At 36.2% G+C, this 21293-nt stretch overlaps 1 long non-coding RNA gene, 3 other non-coding genes and 1 pseudogene across 5 annotated transcripts; all 5 read left to right on the forward strand.

Moving 5' to 3' along the window:
• Window positions 1-6269: 6269 nt before the first annotated feature.
• On the forward strand, window positions 6270-6435 carry LOC149877566 (U1 spliceosomal RNA). Its single transcript, XR_016448171.1, has one exon. It is a non-coding gene; the product is annotated as a U1 spliceosomal RNA (small nuclear RNA).
• A 2769-nt stretch (window positions 6436-9204) lies between these two features.
• Window positions 9205-17485, forward strand: LOC149877567 (uncharacterized). 2 transcript variants are annotated; one of them, XR_016448041.1, is made up of 6 exons: window positions 9205-9332; window positions 9565-9707; window positions 11241-12851; window positions 12926-15062; window positions 15295-15437; window positions 16963-17485. It is a non-coding gene; the product is annotated as an uncharacterized LOC149877567 (long non-coding RNA). The 2 variants fall into 2 exon arrangements; XR_016448040.1 differs by having other exon boundaries at window positions 11241-15062.
• On the forward strand, window positions 11706-11897 carry LOC149877568 (U2 spliceosomal RNA). The gene has a single exon (XR_016448235.1). It is a non-coding gene; the product is annotated as a U2 spliceosomal RNA (small nuclear RNA).
• Window positions 12002-12165, forward strand: LOC149877569 (U1 spliceosomal RNA). The gene has a single exon (XR_016448159.1). It is a non-coding gene; the product is annotated as a U1 spliceosomal RNA (small nuclear RNA).
• Window positions 17428-17606, forward strand: LOC149877570 (U2 spliceosomal RNA; annotated as a pseudogene).
• The last annotated feature ends 3687 nt before the right edge of the window (window positions 17607-21293 follow it).

The following is a 21293-nucleotide window of genomic DNA, read 5'->3' on the forward strand; positions in this document are numbered from 1 at the left end:
AAACGGAAACTCGTGTATATCATGACTAGGGTCCGCAAGGCAACTAGCTGGAGGACCCGAAATAAAAATCATAATATCTGATCAACAAGTTTTCTTTAGCGTTTAGTGAGTGCGTGCTGAATCGAGCTTATCGATTGTATCTTCAATATGGAGCAACCTTCTCAACCTACCGCGATGAACTATGCGAAAGCAGTCAGAGCGAACGAACCTTTTTCAAAATCGAACTCGACCAGTTCAAGAACAAATCTCGGTATCTTCAATAAACGAAGCGAATTTAGCAGCGAAGGAGTTGTCCTGGTATGCGAATACGGTTCTCTCAACTGCAGCGTCAACGAGTTTCTAGCTGCTCTCAAACCTTTAAATCTTCTCTCATCGGTGTGGGGCGTAACAAGACACTTTCAACACAAGCAGTTCGAGTTCGCTCTACACAGCAACTCAGATGTTTCTAAATTTCTAGAGTCTGAAATTACTATCAAAGGCTCCAAGCTATTCTTTCGTCAAAAATACGTTCCCAAAATCCACGTTTTAGTCCAAAACATTCCCATCGGACTTCTTCGAAGCGGCAGTTCCAACGCCATAACTACCCTTGGTAGACACTTGGCCAGAGAGAGAGGTATTCTGGAGACATGGTATTGTCAAAAAACCACAGTTGAAGGTGAAACAATATTTACCGGAAATGTCGTTTTTGTAATCTCAAATTGGTCGGACCCAAGTGAAAACCCTCTCCCTCGATACGAGAACATAGATGGACTAACACTAAGGTACAAACACAGGGGACAACCCGAACCGATACAGCCCCAAATCGAAACTGTGCTACCAGAAGTAAAAGAACAGGTTACGGAAGAACCTTGTATTTTAGAAGACTTAGCCATCGAGACCTCGGCTGTAAGTTCACCAAAACCTTTCGACATTGACGAAGTACTGGAAGACTCGATAACTCGCCCGAAAGAAAAAGATTTCGTTACAGTCCAAACAAGAAAAAGACACGGGGGACGAAGAGAAAAACCCAACCCCAAAAAAACTATAAATAAAATAAACAGTACAAATACGAAAGAGAATGTAGAACAAAGTTTTTCTCAGGAGGAAGAAGCGAACTTAAGTTTTGACGAGGAAGACTCGGTACCGATGCCATGCAAGGAATCAATATCGTGAGTTATTTTTCTGTTTTTGTTTTACCTATTTTTTTAGATCTCCCGTTTCAATCACTTAGAAAAATGCAAAGCGAGATGAAAGAAACTTATCAAAATACCTTTCTAACTCTTCTCTGTTCTATTTTTTTCTCTATTTCAAAAAATTTTTTTAATCTGGAAACGTTCCACCGCATGCTTTTTCGAACGCTTTTTAAAAGTTTTCACAATAGCGCTAGAAAAGTATCTGCAATTGCGCAATGTCGTAGATCATTAAAATTAAGAACACTTAAGCGCCTATTTTTCTTGGCGCCAGCGTTTCGTTATCCTTTAAAAAGAAACATCTGTTCTTTTGAAGGTGCGCAAAAAAATTTCTTTAGAAGAAAGCCATTAAAATCAAAACCACAAAAACAGTTAAAGAATTTCTTCTATAATTTTAAAGTTCTATTATACCTAAATAAAAATATCTTCCCTTCCAAAAATTCATCTCTCCGATCTTTCCAGTTTTTTCTTTTGAAATGGCCGTCTCAATAATGTCATCAAACTGTGGCGGGTTGCGAAATATGAACAAGCTAACCAATTTCATCCATTACGCAAAGTCTTTTAAAACAGATTTCATATTTCTACAAGAAACCCATTTGACGCACCAAAACATTAAAAACTTAACACAAAACTGGAAAGGGAGCGTTTTTTACGCACCGGGGGGTATATTCACAGGGGGGGTGGCTATATTAGGCAAACATAAAAATCTTTCTCCTAATAGAGTGGTCGAAGACCCAAACGGGAATTTTCTTATAATGGAAATAAAAATAAAAGAAAAAGATTTCCTTTTTGTCAACGTCTACGCGCCGTCGGGGGGAACAAGTAACTCCCAAAGCATGCGAAAAATATTTTTTAAAGACTTGCTGCTTGAAATTAAAAAATTCAACATCGACTCAAAAAGCATATGCATGGGGGGGGATTTCAATCTAACATTGGATGAGATCGACAGATTCCCTGACGTACACCGAAAACCTTGTACATCTAAACACTCCTTTCAAAAACTCTTAAACGCGCTTAGTCTAGAGGATGCATGGAGAGTTCTAAACCCGACAACCCGAATTTTTTCTTTTAGATCTTCGAACGGGAATTTGTCGAGATTAGATCGTTTTTACTCCATGTCATCCGACAGACAAAAAATTTCTCTTTCATACCGGCCTATCTTTTTTACGGACCACTACAACGCGGCCTTCATTAAATACAACATAACAAACTTTGAGAAAGGACCAGGTCTATGGGTAATAAATAACGCGCAAATTAAAAATAAAGAATATGCTAATCTTATTGAAAACTTCTGGAGAAAATTCAAAAGTAGGAAAGGCGAGTTCTCATCCCTTTCCGAATGGTGGGAAAATGGAAAAGAAGAAATAAGCGCGCTTTCTAGAAAATTTGGCAAAACAGCAAAAAGAAAAGAAAAACAACAAGAACACAAATATCTAAAAATGATCAGAAACGCCACGCGAAAAGTTCTTGAAAAACCACACCTAAGTCAGCTTATAACCAACCTAAAAGAAAAACTTGAACTAATCTATGAGAACAGAGCGAGAGGGGCGGCGATAAGGAGCAGAGTGAAATGGAGAGTCGAAGGGGAGAGAGCAACGCGTTTCTTTTTCAGCCTAGAAAAAAGCCAACTAGCTCAGAAAGAGATGCGGGAAATAACAAACAAAAATGGGACCTTGTTAACGAACCAAGACGAAATCATGAACGAGGTACGAAACTTCTACAAAGATCTCTATACAGCAAAAGATCTCGATAAGACTAAACAAAAATCTCTAATCAGCAAAACAGACAATCCAACGCTTAGCGAACATCAAAGAAGAGATTGCGACAAGGACCTGAACTCGGAAGAATTGAAGAGAGCACTGTTCGCCATGGCGAATAACAAATCTCCGGGTTCAGACGGACTGTCGGTTGAGTTTTACAAGGCTTTCTGGTTCATCCTTAAGGACGACCTAAGGGAAGTTCTAACTGAGTGGACCACAAAGCAAGAATTAGGTAAATCGCAGGCAAACGCCATAATTACTTGTTTGCACAAGAAAGGAGAGAGACATGACATAAAGAACTGGAGACCGGTATCTTTGCTGAACGTGGATTATAAACTACTCACCAAAACTATGGCAAACAGAGTAACAAAAATCCTGCCATCAATAATCCACGAACAGCAAACAGCATGTGTGCCGGGGCGATGCATGACCAACAACATTTCCTTTACGAGAGACGCCATCACTTACGCAAACCTCTCAAATCTAGAGGCATGCATCGTCTCCATAGACCAAGAAAAAGCCTTCGACTCAGTTGACAGAAACTTTTTATTTCGTTGTATAAAACGCCTCGGATTCGGAAAGAATTTCGTCCGCTTTCTGAAGACAATATACCAAAACATAACGGCTCAAATAAAAATAAACGGTTTCTTATCTGATCCCATCTTTCTGAAAAGAGGTGTACGTCAGGGATGTCCCATATCCATGATCTTGTATGTCCTTCAGGCAGAAATCGTTGCCTCTTTCATCAGGTTGAACAAAAATATCCAAGGTATTAAAGTAAACTTAAACGAAACTAAACTTCTGCAATATGCAGACGATACTCTTTTCTTCCTAGTAGGAAAACGCTCCATCCACGAGCTGGGGAAATCGCTCGTTTTAATTCAGGAGTGCCTCGGAACAAAAATAAACGAGGAGAAATCTAAAGGTCTCTGGCTGGGAGCAAACATCGGGAAGAAAGTACAAGAGTGACCTTTAGGTTTCCAATGGAACTCAAAGAAAATCAAAGTACTCGGAGTGACTCTAAACCAAGATGGCACAGACAGGTACGAGGACAATTGGAAACCTGCTTTTGATAAAATAAGAAACAGCATTAAAATATGGGAAAATTTAAATCTCACCATAAAAGGCAAAGCTATCATCATTAATTACATTCTGCTCAGTAAACTTTGGTACATTGCAACCACCGTCGCACCACCAAGAGATGTGGTGTTAGCCAACCTAGAAAGAGAAATCAACAACTTCCTCTGGAAAGAGAGAAAAACTAGGTCGACTAACACACACGCACAAAGAAAGGTGAGAGACGGTGGACTGGGAATAATTTCAATAAAGTTGCAAATCAAAGCCATGCAATCAAGATGGATTAAAAAGCTACATCAAGAAAGTTCGAAAGGTCCATGGAGCGACTTGATGATCTTATTCCTAAACAAATACCGAAAAACAAACCAAGGAAAACTAGTCTTTCAAACGTTCATATCCGAAAAAGGTCTGAGACAAATGCCCGCATTCTACAAAAACCTGCTGAGAACATGGACAGACATAACCAATAACGAGCTGAAAAACGACCTCACCGTTGCTGACATCTTGGCGCAACCCATCTTTTTTAACAAACACATCGCAAAACAAGGCCAAATGCTGCGTTTTTCCGACTATAAGAGTTTTTCAGACATTGTTATACTAAACGACATATGCAAGTCAGTGCAGCCAGGTTTTCTCACCTACAAATCCATAGGCGTAGACGAAAGCGAACTTGAAAAAGTCATCGAAAGCATCCCTAAGACTTGGAGAAAAAAGATAGAAACAAGTTTCACCACCGAAGACATCTCGAAATACGATTATAAAATCACAAACATCGATAAAATCTGGACGCCTATAAAAGATCTTAAAAACAAAGACTTCTATAATTTACTGAAAATAGAACAAGAAAAAACAGACGAACAAAAACATCTAAGATGGAAAAGAAAGTACGCATTAGAGTTTCAAGGAACCAAAAAAGAGGAGTGGGAGAGTCTTTTTAAAAGCATCAGAAAGAGAAACACAGACAACAAAGCAGGCGAAATAAGATGGAAACTCATCAACTTTTGCCTGCCAAGTTTAGACAGACTCTTCCGCAACAAATGCGCAACAACAAACCTATGTCCCCAATGCGGGAAGAAAAAAGAAACCGCGGAACACATGATGTTCTTCTGCGAAATGGTACAACCACTAGTAAAAATCCTGATTTTCCTCCTGAAAAAGATTTACCCGGGGAATACTTTTGCAAGAAACAACATTTATTTTTTCATATTCGGTATAAAAGAAAAAGGTTACGAGCTAGGCCAAATTCTGCTCGAAGTCCTGTACAAAGAGATCTATTTTAACAGAATGAACGACGCGCTCGAAAATAAACAAAAACCACCTGAAGCAAGAATAGAACGCTTCAAAAATCTCATAATAAACAAATTAAATACAGAATACGCCATAGCGCTAAAATATAATTTATCATACAAAGAACATTTTAAAAATCTTATAAACGGGAATAACCGACTGACTTTTGATATAGAAGTCGGTTCGGTGAACACCCATCATTCAATCCTCTAGTTCCTTAAATAAGTAACTCTTTCTCTCTCTTCCTCTCTCTCTCTCTCTCTCTCTTTTTCCCTCCCTCTTTCTCTGTTTCCTTTTTTTCTATCTTTAAAGGATTCTCTCCCTCTTTCCCTATTTCTCTCTGTCCTTCTTTTCTTCCTTAACTCTTCTTTCTTCTCTCTCGCTTTGCATTCGATAAATAATTTTTTTTTTTTTTTTTTTTTTTTTTTTTTTTTTTTTTTTTTTTTTTTCTCAGTTTCTTTCTAATTCTCTCCATCATTCCTAAGTAGCTCTCGTAGTATCTCTCTTTACTTCTCCTTCGATCTATCTTTCTTTCCTTCCCTCTATCTAATCTTTTTTCCTTTCCCAATGATATTTTATGAGCCTACGCTGAGACGGGAGATCAAAGAAAATAATGTAAAATAAAAAAGCTCAATAAAAGCAAAAACTAACTAAAACAAAATTATAGAAAAAGTCTAAATGAAAACCGTATAACTAATCACTTTACTACTTTAAATACAACTTCTAGAGAAAAGCCGGTCTTTTTAAAAAAAAAAAAAAAAAAAAAAAAAAAAAAAAATTTTTAACTTTCTCCGTAAGCAAAAACATCCGGAAAACATCGGTATAAGGTTTTTACCTTACCTTACTGTAACAATATTTAATGCTTTATATACAAAACTATAGTTATGATTGTATTAAAATTTACACGACCTTATACACAAATTGTATGTAGCATAATTTGTTATAAATGTCCGTATGGTAAGTGACCAGAGGACAATAAAATACAATACAAAAAAAAAAAAACCTGATCAACATGGGGCTTCTTCCAGGGTGAGGCTCTTGCATTGCACTTCGCCTGGGCTGACCCCTGCGATTACCGCTAACGTCGGTAACTCGACCGTACAATTTCTGGTAGTGGGGGCCTGCGTTCGCGCTCGCCCCCTTTAAAGATGCAAAAAAAAAAAAACCCTCACTCAGCCCTCTATGAGTTACTGGACGTAAACGAGTATTTGAGAAAAGGTATATTTTATGTGTATTTATATGTTATGTATATATCCTCGAGTGAAGATTTGTCAGTGAGAAGGTAAACAAAGCTTCCTAAAAGTGTAAACACATTTTATTTCGTTCAAAAGTTCTTTGTTGTTGTTGTTGTTTTTTTTTCTTTCTTATAAAATCAATGAAAATCTAGTCGCAAACAGTAAGCGTGATCGAACGGCTGCAACACCAGAAATCATACAATGTGTGGCTGTAATAAAAAACAATAATGGTAACAATTGTTGAAAGAAAAAAAAAATAGTCGCAATAATAAAATTATGATAATAATAGTAAGATTGAAAATAATAACAATCGTAATAATGGTAATAAAAGATGATGATAGCAATAACAGACTAATAATAATACCAACAGCAATGATAATAACGATAATAACAATCGTAATAATCATAAAAAATAAGTAATGGCAATAACAAACTAACAGTAATGATAGTAACAACAATAGTAACAATTTCCATCCATTTTTGTATATTTCATATTGGATTCTGGTATATTTTTTGACTTGTAGTTTATGACTTGAAAACAGCTATTATTGCATGTTTGGATCAGTTACAGCAAGTCTACAAATCAACTTCGCGTAAGTTTCCAATGCCTTAACAATAATCTTTGAACAGGTGTGTAGCTATGAAATTAGCCTTTGGTATTGTTTAGATTGCCGTTTTGGAACGATTGCAACATAGCCTGAATGTTTGGCAACACACCGCTGCTCGCGATTGTAACACCAAACAACAGCTTGTTTAACTTCTTCGTCGTTGCGAACAGCTAGCTGCAAACGACGAGGAATGATCCTGGCTCTCTGGTTATCGCGTGCAGCATTACCAGCTAGCTCTAACATTTTCGGCGGAGAGGTTTTCAAAAACTCCAGCTAAGTAGATGGTGCGCCTAAACCGATGAGATTAGACACGACCAACAGGAAACTGAAGAAAGCCACTCTTAGCCTTAGCTTTTCCACCTTTTCCACGTGCTTACATTTTGTTTTCTACTGAAAACAGACTGACAGACTAGAGATCTCGTGCGGCTTTTTGTTAAACAGAAAAGAGTTTTTTGACCAATAGTGAAAAAGAAATAAACAATGCTCAAATGACGTAATCTTTTAAAAACCAATAGAAGTGCGTAGAACGGAAAAGTTATCAAGTTGGAAACCACAAATCTACTTTAAATTAAATCCAGTTGCAATGCAATGAAAACAAAGAAGAAAAAATTTTCACTGCTAAGCTCGTCGAAATGATCTGACGCACCAAAAGCCGGAGGAAAACAAGCGCCAAAGGTGGCAAAAAAAGGCGAGAAGCGCGCTGGTAAGAAAGGCGGAAAAGTCGCTGGAACTGGTGACAAGAAGCGCAAGAGAAAGAGACGAGAGTCTTATGCCACACAAATTTTAAAAACATTATACGCATTAGAAAATGGGTTCAAATGAAAATATCTGTTGCAATCGTTATATTTTATGGAGCAAACATCGCCGAGAACAAATTAGCTGCTAAAATAAAATACTCGAGTTGTTCTAATCCGTCTTAGTCTATGAACAACTGAAAACCTATTTGTTTTTTGTTGTTGTTGTTTTTTTGTTTGACTTGTTTTCTTTCTTCATTTTTTTTTTTTTTTTTCTTTTTTAGAAACGAAAACTATAAGAACTCTATTCCTGCAAAAAAAAAAAAATCAAATTTTAGCAAATTACTATTGGCTCCTAGTATTGTTTGTTTGTCACCATGTTTGTGTGCGTCAAGAATGTATAAATTGCATTGAGAATTGTCAATCAAACCAGAGTCCGATTTTTCTTTTTCATTTCTTCGTTGATGATTATAGAAAGACAAACAGCAGCACATTTCTTCCTTCCAGGCGTTGTATACTTATTTAATTATATTCTTATTGGCGCTTACAAGACAGTTAATGTAGTCTTTTGTGGTAAATTTTAAAACTATTAAGCATTAATTGGATAGTTACGAAATAACGAATGTTGTTAATGCTGGTAAGAAAATACTAATAACAAGGAAGTGGATGCAATGTGCTACCGTTAGTACTAACCATAATTTGATCACAAATGGAAAAGAAAGAAAAGAAAACAAAAAACTGTTTGAATAATTTCTTTTGAATAACGAATGTTTTTCTTTAGGAAGGTTGCAGAAAATAAAAGATTGAGAGAGCTTAACTACTTCTTGATTAGAATATGATCATTTTATGTGCAACTGAGGCAGAACATGGTTTTTACAAATCATTATTCAAATTTAATCATTAGATCTTGCTAAAATTTTTGTTTTTTTGTCATTAAATGCAAAAAATCTAACTTCTGCTTTTTTTTAAAAAAGAATCACACAAAGGCTTTAGCACTAGTATGAAACCGCAAGCTCTAAGATATCTAAAAGCATGCACTATCTTCCGACCATTCGCTGGGCACGGAAAAAACACATACTACATTTTAGTCACTGTGTATTAAGGTATGCATCAAATACTTGCCAATCGTATTTCGTTCATTTCGGGGTTTCGGGAAGGGGAACAATGAAATAAAAAAAAAAAGCCTACGATCGAATGATCGCGTACACTTTTCATCATTTAACTGACAGGTAAACTGAAGGAGTTACTACGCTCCACGAATTTAGTTTAACTTAGTTACTTAGTTACTACGATCTTAGTTTAACAACGGTGTAGTGGTTACGCGCAGTCCTACTAAAGTTTTTGGTGTCGGCCTAGCGTCAAGGAGCCGAAAAGGTGCTTTTGGTTTGTTTCTAATAAAAAAAAAAAAAAAAAAAAAAAAAAAAAATGAAAGAAAAGAGTATCTAAGGCAAAACCAAGACAAGTGAGTTTAGAGGAGTTCCATTTAAGTTTTTATCATTTATCAAGAATGCTTTAAGTAACAAAAAGTACTGCGCTACTTATTTTCAATGTTTTCTACCTTATATTTTAAAACTTGAAGCAGTTTAGCCACTACTGTTTTGTACACTTTACTCTCTCAAGTCTTCAAAAATACTTAAAAGTAGTTCCTGATTTAAAAAAAAAAATAATGCTTAGAAATAAATTTGCATTTTTAGGGGTAGTCACAAGAGACTTTCAGAGTCCGTCTTGAGTTCCTGAAATATCTGTATTAAAATCTGCACTACCACTGCTACTACTGCTACTCACAAGAGCATCCCAGTGAGCGAGGAAAAGTGAGGAGTTCTTCTCGCTCGTATCGGTGAGTGAAACAGAAGAAGCATCTTTCTGAGAATATCTCTTTAGTTTGTTCACAGCTTTATTTCTTTTACAGTTAAACTGACACAAGGCCAACAAATGAATGGTCAATTAGGGATACTTTTCAATGGACAATCTGTACAAGTCCACTTCTTTAAAACAATCCTTTAGTTTGATGAAAGATACGTGACAATTTTTTTTTTTTTAAATGGCATGTTCAATGCACTTTGAATCAAACCTTTTGTTTGGCTTTTTCATAACATGGCTTTTCAATGTTTTACAGAGTTTTTGTTAAAATTAACCCAGCCTCAGGTAGCAAGTCTAAGCATTGAAAATAAAATATCGAAAGTACTGAATTTTGAGTGTACATATGGTTCTGGGGCAAGGTTGGTTAAGGGTTAAGTTAGGTTAGCATCAGACTTGGCTCAATTGTGGCTGTAACTTAATTGTAATTAAATGTATTTTCATGAAGTAATTGTTATTGTATTTTATAAGGTACAGTCACAAGTAATTGTAATGATATGACTTGTAAGTGAATTACAAGTCCAAGTCATTGTAATTCAGTTGCTATTAAAATTTCAAGTAATCCTAATTCAATTACATTTACAATTGAAATTGACCCAAGTCTGCTAGATAGTATTTTTAAATTTGTTCTCCATCAATCCTGAGGTTCTATGATTTAAGCAAATACATTTTTAGGCTTGATTTAGGTTGGGCAGTATGTAAAAAATGTAATATATTAAAAATTTTTAAAAAAAACTTTGCATTGTTCCATTCACCACACTCTGTGAGTTTGTGAAAAATCGAGATAAGATGTGCAAGGCTTTTCATGATTTTCTTCGTTATCTCTGCCATAAATTCATTAGTTGGCCTGACAATCTGCAATTGCTCCATTGCAAAGTTCCCTGCAGTTTTCTGTATGGCTCTGTGGCTATTAGCATGAATAGAAATCAATTTGTTGACATTCCACCTGATTATGATGAAGGCAAGCTATATCTTCCAGTATGGTGCTATCTCTATCAGTCCCATGGTTATCTGTGGTCCAGGACTGAGAGCGCACTGTTTAAATGTCCTAAGGTATTGGCATGACGCATGGATGCATGAATATATGTATGTATGTATGTATGTATGGAAGTTTGTTTGTATGTATGTATGTATGTATGTATGTATGTATGTATGTATGTATGTATGGAAAATTGTATGTAAGTATGTATGCATGTTTGAATGTAAGTATGTATGCGCGTTTGTGTGTATGCATGCATTACTTTTGCTAACATGATGCTGTCAACTGTAATTTAGGGTCATAAGTTTGTCCTTTTCCATTTGTCGTTTGATGTTTTGAGTGTTTTAGGTCACTTTTTTAAATTGTTTTACCTTTTTGTCAGTAAACATTTAAGGAGTTCATTTCTTCCAATAAAATGCTTTGTTTAATTTATATGTAAACTGAAATATTTCAAAAATATTTCTTGCTACTCAGTTTAAAGTCTTAAATTAGTTTACACCGTCCAAATTTTTAAACTTCAACTTTGTTTTTTAGATTTTAGTTTGTGAGAAATTGCTATTTGGGAAAAGTTTGAGGCTAATGACAAACAAATCTTCCTAAGCTCTGCTGTTTTGGTGATGGATTAAAGTACCATCGTTACAACAGATGAAAAGAACATTTAAATACAGAGGTTCTCCAAATGTTTTTTGACAGAAAAAATCTGTCGGGGCGCTAGTATTTTGAGTTGATTTTGGATTGTTCAACTTGGCTTTTGATCGCATTATGCATTTGAATCTGCTGCTGCCCAGTGTTATTTTTAAATCTTGGTTAGTTGGGTTATTTCTGAAAGAAGGTTAAAAAACCCAAATGTTTTAGAATGAAATTGTTGCAGTTTTAGTTTCATACAACGAGCCCATGTTTTCATTGTTCAAACTTACAGTTACCCATCGACTTATTCAAATGCCCACAAGTTTTTTCGTTCAAAGGGAGGGAGCCAGCACACAAATTCGTTGAAAAAGTATCGCTTCTCGGCCTAATGGCTAAGATCAAGTGTAGTATCTGTTCTTATCAGTTTAATATCTGGTACGCCGGCATAGTCCGGCTCATATATTAATCTGATTTTTGGCATTTGGTCAAGGGATCGTAGGTTTACCTCGCCCTGACCGCGGGTTGCCTCGGCGTTGCACTACTGCTGAGTGCGGCCCATTAAAAAGAGAAAAGAAAAAAAAACGGAACGATGCGGTTAGGGTCCAATCAAAAAACCACAATTGCGAAGATTGGGGCACGTCCGAGGCTCCCCACACAACGGGAAAGGCATACTTACCTGACGGGGAAGTAAACCTGATCAACATGGGGCTTCTTCCAGGGTGAGGCTCTTGCATTGCACTTCGCCTGGGCTGACCCCTGCGATTACCGCTAACGTCGGTAACTCGACCGTACAATTTCTGGTAGTGGGGGCCTGCGTTCGCGCTCGCCCCCTTTAAAGATGCAAAAAAAAAAAAACCCTCACTCAGCCCTCTATGAGTTACTGGACGTAAACGAGTATTTGAGAAAAGGTATATTTTATGTGTATTTATATGTTATGTATATATCCTCGAGTGAAGATTTGTCAGTGAGAAGGTAAACAAAGCTTCCTAAAAGTGTAAACACATTTTATTTCGTTCAAAAGTTCTTTGTTGTTGTTGTTGTTTTTTTTTCTTTCTTATAAAATCAATGAAAATCTAGTCGCAAACAGTAAGCGTGATCGAACGGCTGCAACACCAGAAATCATACAATGTGTGGCTGTAATAAAAAACAATAATGGTAACAATTGTTGAAAGAAAAAAAAAATAGTCGCAATAATAAAATTATGATAATAATAGTAAGATTGAAAATAATAACAATCGTAATAATGGTAATAAAAGATGATGATAGCAATAACAGACTAATAATAATACCAACAGCAATGATAATAACGATAATAACAATCGTAATAATCATAAAAAATAAGTAATGGCAATAACAAACTAACAGTAATGATAGTAACAACAATAGTAACAATTTCCATCCATTTTTGTATATTTCATATTGGATTCTGGTATATTTTTTGACTTGTAGTTTATGACTTGAAAACAGCTATTATTGCATGTTTGGATCAGTTACAGCAAGTCTACAAATCAACTTCGCGTAAGTTTCCAATGCCTTAACAATAATCTTTGAACAGGTGTGTAGCTATGAAATTAGCCTTTGGTATTGTTTAGATTGCCGTTTTGGAACGATTGCAACATAGCCTGAATGTTTGGCAACACACCGCTGCTCGCGATTGTAACACCAAACAACAGCTTGTTTAACTTCTTCGTCGTTGCGAACAGCTAGCTGCAAACGACGAGGAATGATCCTGGCTCTCTGGTTATCGCGTGCAGCATTACCAGCTAGCTCTAACATTTTCGGCGGAGAGGTTTTCAAAAACTCCAGCTAAGTAGATGGTGCGCCTAAACCGATGAGATTAGACACGACCAACAGGAAACTGAAGAAAGCCACTCTTAGCCTTAGCTTTTCCACCTTTTCCACGTGCTTACATTTTGTTTTCTACTGAAAACAGACTGACAGACTAGAGATCTCGTGCGGCTTTTTGTTAAACAGAAAAGAGTTTTTTGACCAATAGTGAAAAAGAAATAAACAATGCTCAAATGACGTAATCTTTTAAAAACCAATAGAAGTGCGTAGAACGGAAAAGTTATCAAGTTGGAAACCACAAATCTACTTTAAATTAAATCCAGTTGCAATGCAATGAAAACAAAGAAGAAAAAATTTTCACTGCTAAGCTCGTCGAAATGATCTGACGCACCAAAAGCCGGAGGAAAACAAGCGCCAAAGGTGGCAAAAAAAGGCGAGAAGCGCGCTGGTAAGAAAGGCGGAAAAGTCGCTGGAACTGGTGACAAGAAGCGCAAGAGAAAGAGACGAGAGTCTTATGCCACACAAATTTTAAAAACATTATACGCATTAGAAAATGGGTTCAAATGAAAATATCTGTTGCAATCGTTATATTTTATGGAGCAAACATCGCCGAGAACAAATTAGCTGCTAAAATAAAATACTCGAGTTGTTCTAATCCGTCTTAGTCTATGAACAACTGAAAACCTATTTGTTTTTTGTTGTTGTTGTTTTTTTGTTTGACTTGTTTTCTTTCTTCATTTTTTTTTTTTTTTTTCTTTTTTAGAAACGAAAACTATAAGAACTCTATTCCTGCAAAAAAAAAAAAATCAAATTTTAGCAAATTACTATTGGCTCCTAGTATTGTTTGTTTGTCACCATGTTTGTGTGCGTCAAGAATGTATAAATTGCATTGAGAATTGTCAATCAAACCAGAGTCCGATTTTTCTTTTTCATTTCTTCGTTGATGATTATAGAAAGACAAACAGCAGCACATTTCTTCCTTCCAGGCGTTGTATACTTATTTAATTATATTCTTATTGGCGCTTACAAGACAGTTAATGTAGTCTTTTGTGGTAAATTTTAAAACTATTAAGCATTAATTGGATAGTTACGAAATAACGAATGTTGTTAATGCTGGTAAGAAAATACTAATAACAAGGAAGTGGATGCAATGTGCTACCGTTAGTACTAACCATAATTTGATCACAAATGGAAAAGAAAGAAAAGAAAACAAAAAACTGTTTGAATAATTTCTTTTGAATAACGAATGTTTTTCTTTAGGAAGGTTGCAGAAAATAAAAGATTGAGAGAGCTTAACTACTTCTTGATTAGAATATGATCATTTTATGTGCAACTGAGGCAGAACATGGTTTTTACAAATCATTATTCAAATTTAATCATTAGATCTTGCTAAAATTTTTGTTTTTTTGTCATTAAATGCAAAAAATCTAACTTCTGCTTTTTTTTAAAAAAGAATCACACAAAGGCTTTGGCACTAGTATGAAACCGCAAGCTCTAAGATATCTAAAAGCATGCACTATCTTCCGACCATTCGCTGGGCACGGAAAAAACACATACTACATTTTAGTCACTGTGTATTAAGGTATGCATCAAATACTTGCCAATCGTATTTCGTTCATTTCGGGGTTTCGGGAAGGGGAACAATGAAATAAAAAAAAAAAGCCTACGATCGAATGATCGCGTACACTTTTCATCATTTAACTGACAGGTAAACTGAAGGAGTTACTACGCTCCACGAATTTAGTTTAACTTAGTTACTTAGTTACTACGATCTTAGTTTAACAACGGTGTAGTGGTTACGCGCAGTCCTACTAAAGTTTTTGGTGTCGGCCTAGCGTCAAGGAGCCGAAAAGGTGCTTTTGGTTTGTTTCTAATAAAAAAAAAAAAAAAAAAAAAAAAAAAAAATGAAAGAAAAGAGTATCTAAGGCAAAACCAAGACAAGTGAGTTTAGAGGAGTTCCATTTAAGTTTTTATCATTTATCAAGAATGCTTTAAGTAACAAAAAGTACTGCGCTACTTATTTTCAATGTTTTCTACCTTATATTTTAAAACTTGAAGCAGTTTAGCCACTACTGTTTTGTACACTTTACTCTCTCAAGTCTTCAAAAATACTTAAAAGTAGTTCCTGATTTAAAAAAAAAAATAATGCTTAGAAATAAATTTGCATTTTTAGGGGTAGTCACAAGAGACTTTCAGAGTCCGTCTTGAGTTCCTGAAATATCTGTATTAAAATCTGCACTACCACTGCTACTACTGCTACTCACAAGAGCATCCCAGTGAGCGAGGAAAAGTGAGGAGTTCTTCTCGCTCGTATCGGTGAGTGAAACAGAAGAAGCATCTTTCTGAGAATATCTCTTTAGTTTGTTCACAGCTTTATTTCTTTTACAGTTAAACTGACACAAGGCCAACAAATGAATGGTCAATTAGGGATACTTTTCAATGGACAATCTGTACAAGTCCACTTCTTTAAAACAATCCTTTAGTTTGATGAAAGATACGTGACAATTTTTTTTTTTTTAAATGGCATGTTCAATGCACTTTGAATCAAACCTTTTGTTTGGCTTTTTCATAACATGGCTTTTCAATGTTTTACAGAGTTTTTGTTAAAATTAACCCAGCCTCAGGTAGCAAGTCTAAGCATTGAAAATAAAATATCGAAAGTACTGAATTTTGAGTGTACATATGGTTCTGGGGCAAGGTTGGTTAAGGGTTAAGTTAGGTTAGCATCAGACTTGGCTCAATTGTGGCTGTAACTTAATTGTAATTAAATGTATTTTCATGAAGTAATTGTTATTGTATTTTATAAGGTACAGTCACAAGTAATTGTAATGATATGACTTGTAAGTGAATTACAAGTCCAAGTCATTGTAATTCAGTTGCTATTAAAATTTCAAGTAATCCTAATTCAATTACATTTACAATTGAAATTGACCCAAGTCTGCTAGATAGTATTTTTAAATTTGTTCTCCATCAATCCTGAGGTTCTATGATTTAAGCAAATACATTTTTAGGCTTGATTTAGGTTGGGCAGTATGTAAAAAATGTAATATATTAAAAATTTTTAAAAAAAACTTTGCATTGTTCCATTCACCACACTCTGTGAGTTTGTGAAAAATCGAGATAAGATGTGCAAGGCTTTTCATGATTTTCTTCGTTATCTCTGCCATAAATTCATTAGTTGGCCTGACAATCTGCAATTGCTCCATTGCAAAGTTCCCTGCAGTTTTCTGTATGGCTCTGTGGCTATTAGCATGAATAGAAATCAATTTGTTGACATTCCACCTGATTATGATGAAGGCAAGCTATATCTTCCAGTATGGTGCTATCTCTATCAGTCCCATGGTTATCTGTGGTCCAGGACTGAGAGCGCACTGTTTAAATGTCCTAAGGTATTGGCATGACGCATGGATGCATGAATATATGTATGTATGTATGTATGTATGGAAGTTTGTTTGTATGTATGTATGTATGTATGTATGTATGTATGTATGTATGGAAAATTGTATGTAAGTATGTATGCATGTTTGAATGTAAGTATGTATGCGCGTTTGTGTGTATGCATGCATTACTTTTGCTAACATGATGCTGTCAACTGTAATTTAGGGTCATAAGTTTGTCCTTTTCCATTTGTCGTTTGATGTTTTGAGTGTTTTAGGTCACTTTTTTAAATTGTTTTACCTTTTTGTCAGTAAACATTTAAGGAGTTCATTTCTTCCAATAAAATGCTTTGTTTAATTTATATGTAAACTGAAATATTTCAAAAATATTTCTTGCTACTCAGTTTAAAGTCTTAAATTAGTTTACACCGTCCAAATTTTTAAACTTCAACTTTGTTTTTTAGATTTTAGTTTGTGAGAAATTGCTATTTGGGAAAAGTTTGAGGCTAATGACAAACAAATCTTCCTAAGCTCTGCTGTTTTGGTGATGGATTAAAGTACCATCGTTACAACAGATGAAAAGAACATTTAAATACAGAGGTTCTCCAAATGTTTTTTGACAGAAAAAATCTGTCGGGGCGCTAGTATTTTGAGTTGATTTTGGATTGTTCAACTTGGCTTTTGATCGCATTATGCATTTGAATCTGCTGCTGCCCAGTGTTATTTTTAAATCTTGGTTAGTTGGGTTATTTCTGAAAGAAGGTTAAAAAACCCAAATGTTTTAGAATGAAATTGTTGCAGTTTTAGTTTCATACAACGAGCCCATGTTTTCATTGTTCAAACTTACAGTTACCCATCGACTTATTCAAATGCCCACAAGTTTTTTCGTTCAAAGGGAGGGAGCCAGCACACAAATTCGTTGAAAAAGTATCGCTTCTCGGCCTAATGGCTAAGATCAAGTGTAGTATCTTTTAGTGATTTTAGTAAAGTTTTAATAAAGTTTATCTTGAGTTCTTTCTTATTGAGTTTTTAAAAAAATTAGTTTTACTTGCTTCGGTGGTTTATTTATGGTTTTGCATCTCGCTGCGAAGACTTAGAGACACCCCGCGTAAGAGACTATTTTCCTTCAAAACTTTTTTTCTCCTCCGTAGAGGCGAAAACGTAACTTTCCTCTGTAGCGAAGCCTTTGCTACAGAAACTTTTAAAAAACACTTACCCAAGTGAAAAACTTTAAAGATATACAGTTCGCTGTATATCTTCTTTTTTTAATTTTTTTAAGCCGAATTTATTCGCAGAGTTTTCTCCTAGGTTTCTTTTGACAAAAACCTAGAACACTTTCTTTAGCTACCCTAGCTAAACAAAAGAAACAGCCCTAAAAAGCAAAACAAAAAAATAAAAGCAGAGCGTAAACTAAATCAAATCGAAAAAAAAAAGGAAACTCTCAAAGTCCAATCGATTTCAAAGCTAACTACTTCTGAAACCAAAGCAGAAGGCATTTCAAATAGCCAAAAAATTGTTGAGAACGGTCAGCCACATTCTACTGACCAACAAAAAATCAAATCTGCTGACCCGAAACCTTCAAACGAAGACGCAAACAAACAAAAAAACGGGTCAGCACTTTCTTTTGCAGAGGCGCTGAAAAAGAAACAGCCCGGAACAGCACCACCACAAGACTTCCAAACAAACACAAAAGAAGCCGAAAAAAGAGCTTTAAAAGAGGAAATACACTCCCGGATCTTTCAACTAATGTCCTTTACCAAAGACCAAACCCCAAATGGAATAGAAAAAAAAGTGGGAGAAATACAAGTAGCAATCCAAAAGGTGATTGGCCCAGGATGCATAACATCCATACAATATACGGGAAGGGGCCAATACACGGTAGAACTTAAATCGAAAGAGAAAGTCCAAGAGCTAACTCTAAAGGGATTAAACATTCCGGGAGAATTACAGAAGACAACAATCAAACCGAGAAGAAACCAAGTACTATTAATCACGATCAAGACAGACGCATCGGTACTAAACCAAGAGATCTATGAAGAGCTTAAAGATTTTGGTAAGATAGTAAATATTTCTTACGGATATTACACAAGCAACAACCAAATACGAGACGGACGGAGACTCGTTCACATCATCCCGACTGTTGACGTAAGCAAAATACCTCCGACAATTAAGATAGACAACAGGCTGCACCACCTATATTTCAGGGGAAAAAACACGACACCCATACACAAACCAAGAGACACACAAGAGCTACTGGCAGACCTAGCAATTTCAGACACTGACGAAATGTCACAAGATGAGGACGAAGACGGGGAAATAGAAAAAACACAAAAACAAGAAGCAGACAAACCCCATAACATACAAAACGCAACAAACGGAGAGACGGAAAAGAAAAAACAAATGACGCTGATACCCAAACCAGCACCCAGACCCCAAACAAGCATAACGCTACCACACAAAACGGAAACCCAACCAGTACCGACAACAACAAAAAAGCAAGACAACACAAACGAAAAAAACACTGAGCTTGAACACACCAACAACACTGACGTCACAAGACAGTCACAAAACTCGACACCGACTCCTACACCAATGGAAACAGAGCCTACGGTGACGGACACAAAAACAGACACCCAACAAAAACCTACGAAAAGAAAAAGTGTGACGACGCCAACAAAAGAAACTAAAATGAACGACATAAAAACGAAACGAAAACCTAACCGACCAGAGACCTAACTTAACCAACTACACACACGATATCTCCAAACTAAAAAATAAAAATAAAAATGACTATTACAATAAAAACAATGAATACGGCTGGTATGCGAAATCTCCAGAGAAGAAGGGAGATTTTGCATAACATACAGCAATCAGAACAACACATAACTTTTCTACAAGAGACGCACATCACGCCTGACTTGTACAGACAAACAGCTACGCTATGCACAGGCACCATACTATTCAGCTCCGGAAAACAAAACACCGACGGAACACTCATACACATAAAAGACCCTACAATCAAACCGACAAACACCGTAAACGACGTACAAGGTAAATACCAAATCACAGACATACACATTGACAAACTAGACATTACTATGATAAACGTATACGCACCATCAGGAAACACCACACAACACCAATACAAACGAAAAGAATTCTGGGAAAACCTAAAAAACATACTATGCACGCCCAGAATTCGAGACAGACATTACATACTGGCGGGGGACTTTAACGTAACACTATCAGACAAAGACAGACGTTCACCAGCACTACAAAAATACAGATGCATTTCACAACACGCACTACAAGACCTTATTTACACTTTAGACGTAGAAGACATTTACCGCACACTCCACCCAAACGAACAACAATACACACACTATCACAGCCAGACAAAGACGAGAACAAGAATAGACAGAATTTACACAAGCAAGACTCTAAGACAATACATCACAAATGCAGAACACCAACCCACCACACTTTCAGACCATTATAACGCACCGACAATCACCATAAACGTACAGCCCCAACCGAGAGGAAGGGGATACTGGATACTGAACAACACCCTACTAAATGACAAGACATACATAGACCTCATGACAAAACAAATAACCATTCAAACAGAAAAACACCCAGACTTTAGACAAATACCAGAATGGTGGGAAAATACAAAAAAACAGATAAAAGAAACAACACTGAAATACGCACACAAACGACACAAACAGAACAAAACACAAGAACTGAGACTAACGAGAAAACTGAGAAACACACTGAGAAAGGAGGAACGGAAACATCTAGACAACACCATGAGCACGAACATTAGACACAAACTCGAACATATACAGAGACGAAAAGAAGAAGCCGCACGAATACGAACAAAACAGATACGGAACATAGACGGAGAACGCCCGACGAACTACTTTTGCAATTTAGAAAAACAAAGACAGGCACACCACGAAATAACGGAACTGAGAGACAAACAAGGACAATTACAGCAAGACCCCGAACAGATACTAAACGTTATGACGGACTTTTACGAATCACTATACACCAAAGAAGACCTGAACATACAGACACAGACAGAAATACTAACCGAAACGAAGACCCCCCGACTAACAGAAACACAAAGAAAATTATGCGACGAAGACTATACAGAACAAGAAATCACAACAGCACTACAAAACATGAAAAACGAAAAGACACCAGGCACAGACGGACTGACAGCGGAGTTCTATAAAAAATTCTGGCCGCTGTTGACAAAACACTTTACAAAAATGACAAACGCAGTACTGGACCGATCTTACTTAACACAATCACAAAGAGACGCTCTAATCACATGCATATACAAAAAAGGAGACAGAACAGACATAACAAACTGGCGACCTATCTCCCTACTGAACATAGACTACAAACTCATCACAAAGACAATGACGAACAGAATAAAAAATACATTACCACACATCATCAGCCAATACCAGACTGCATGCATCCCACACAGACAAATACACATGAACCTACTGTACACCAGAGACATTATAAAAATAGCAAACATCGAAGACATGAGAAACACAGCAATCATATCCATCGACCAAATAAAAGCATTCGACAGAGTAGACTGGACGTACCTTTTCAAAACACTGACGAAATACAACTACGGACCCAAGACTATACGAAACATAAAAACGCTATACACAAACATATCCACAAAAATAAAAACAAACGGACACATCTCACGACCGTTTTACCCGACAAGAGGGGTAAGACAAGGATGCCCTCTATCCATGACACTTTA

The sequence above is a fragment of the Hydra viridissima genome, unplaced genomic scaffold (assembly GCF_058129835.1).
Source record: "Hydra viridissima isolate aposymbiotic clone 2 unplaced genomic scaffold, HvirCarnegie_v1 scaffold_16, whole genome shotgun sequence".
NCBI classification, from domain to species: domain Eukaryota; kingdom Metazoa; phylum Cnidaria; class Hydrozoa; order Anthoathecata; family Hydridae; genus Hydra; species Hydra viridissima.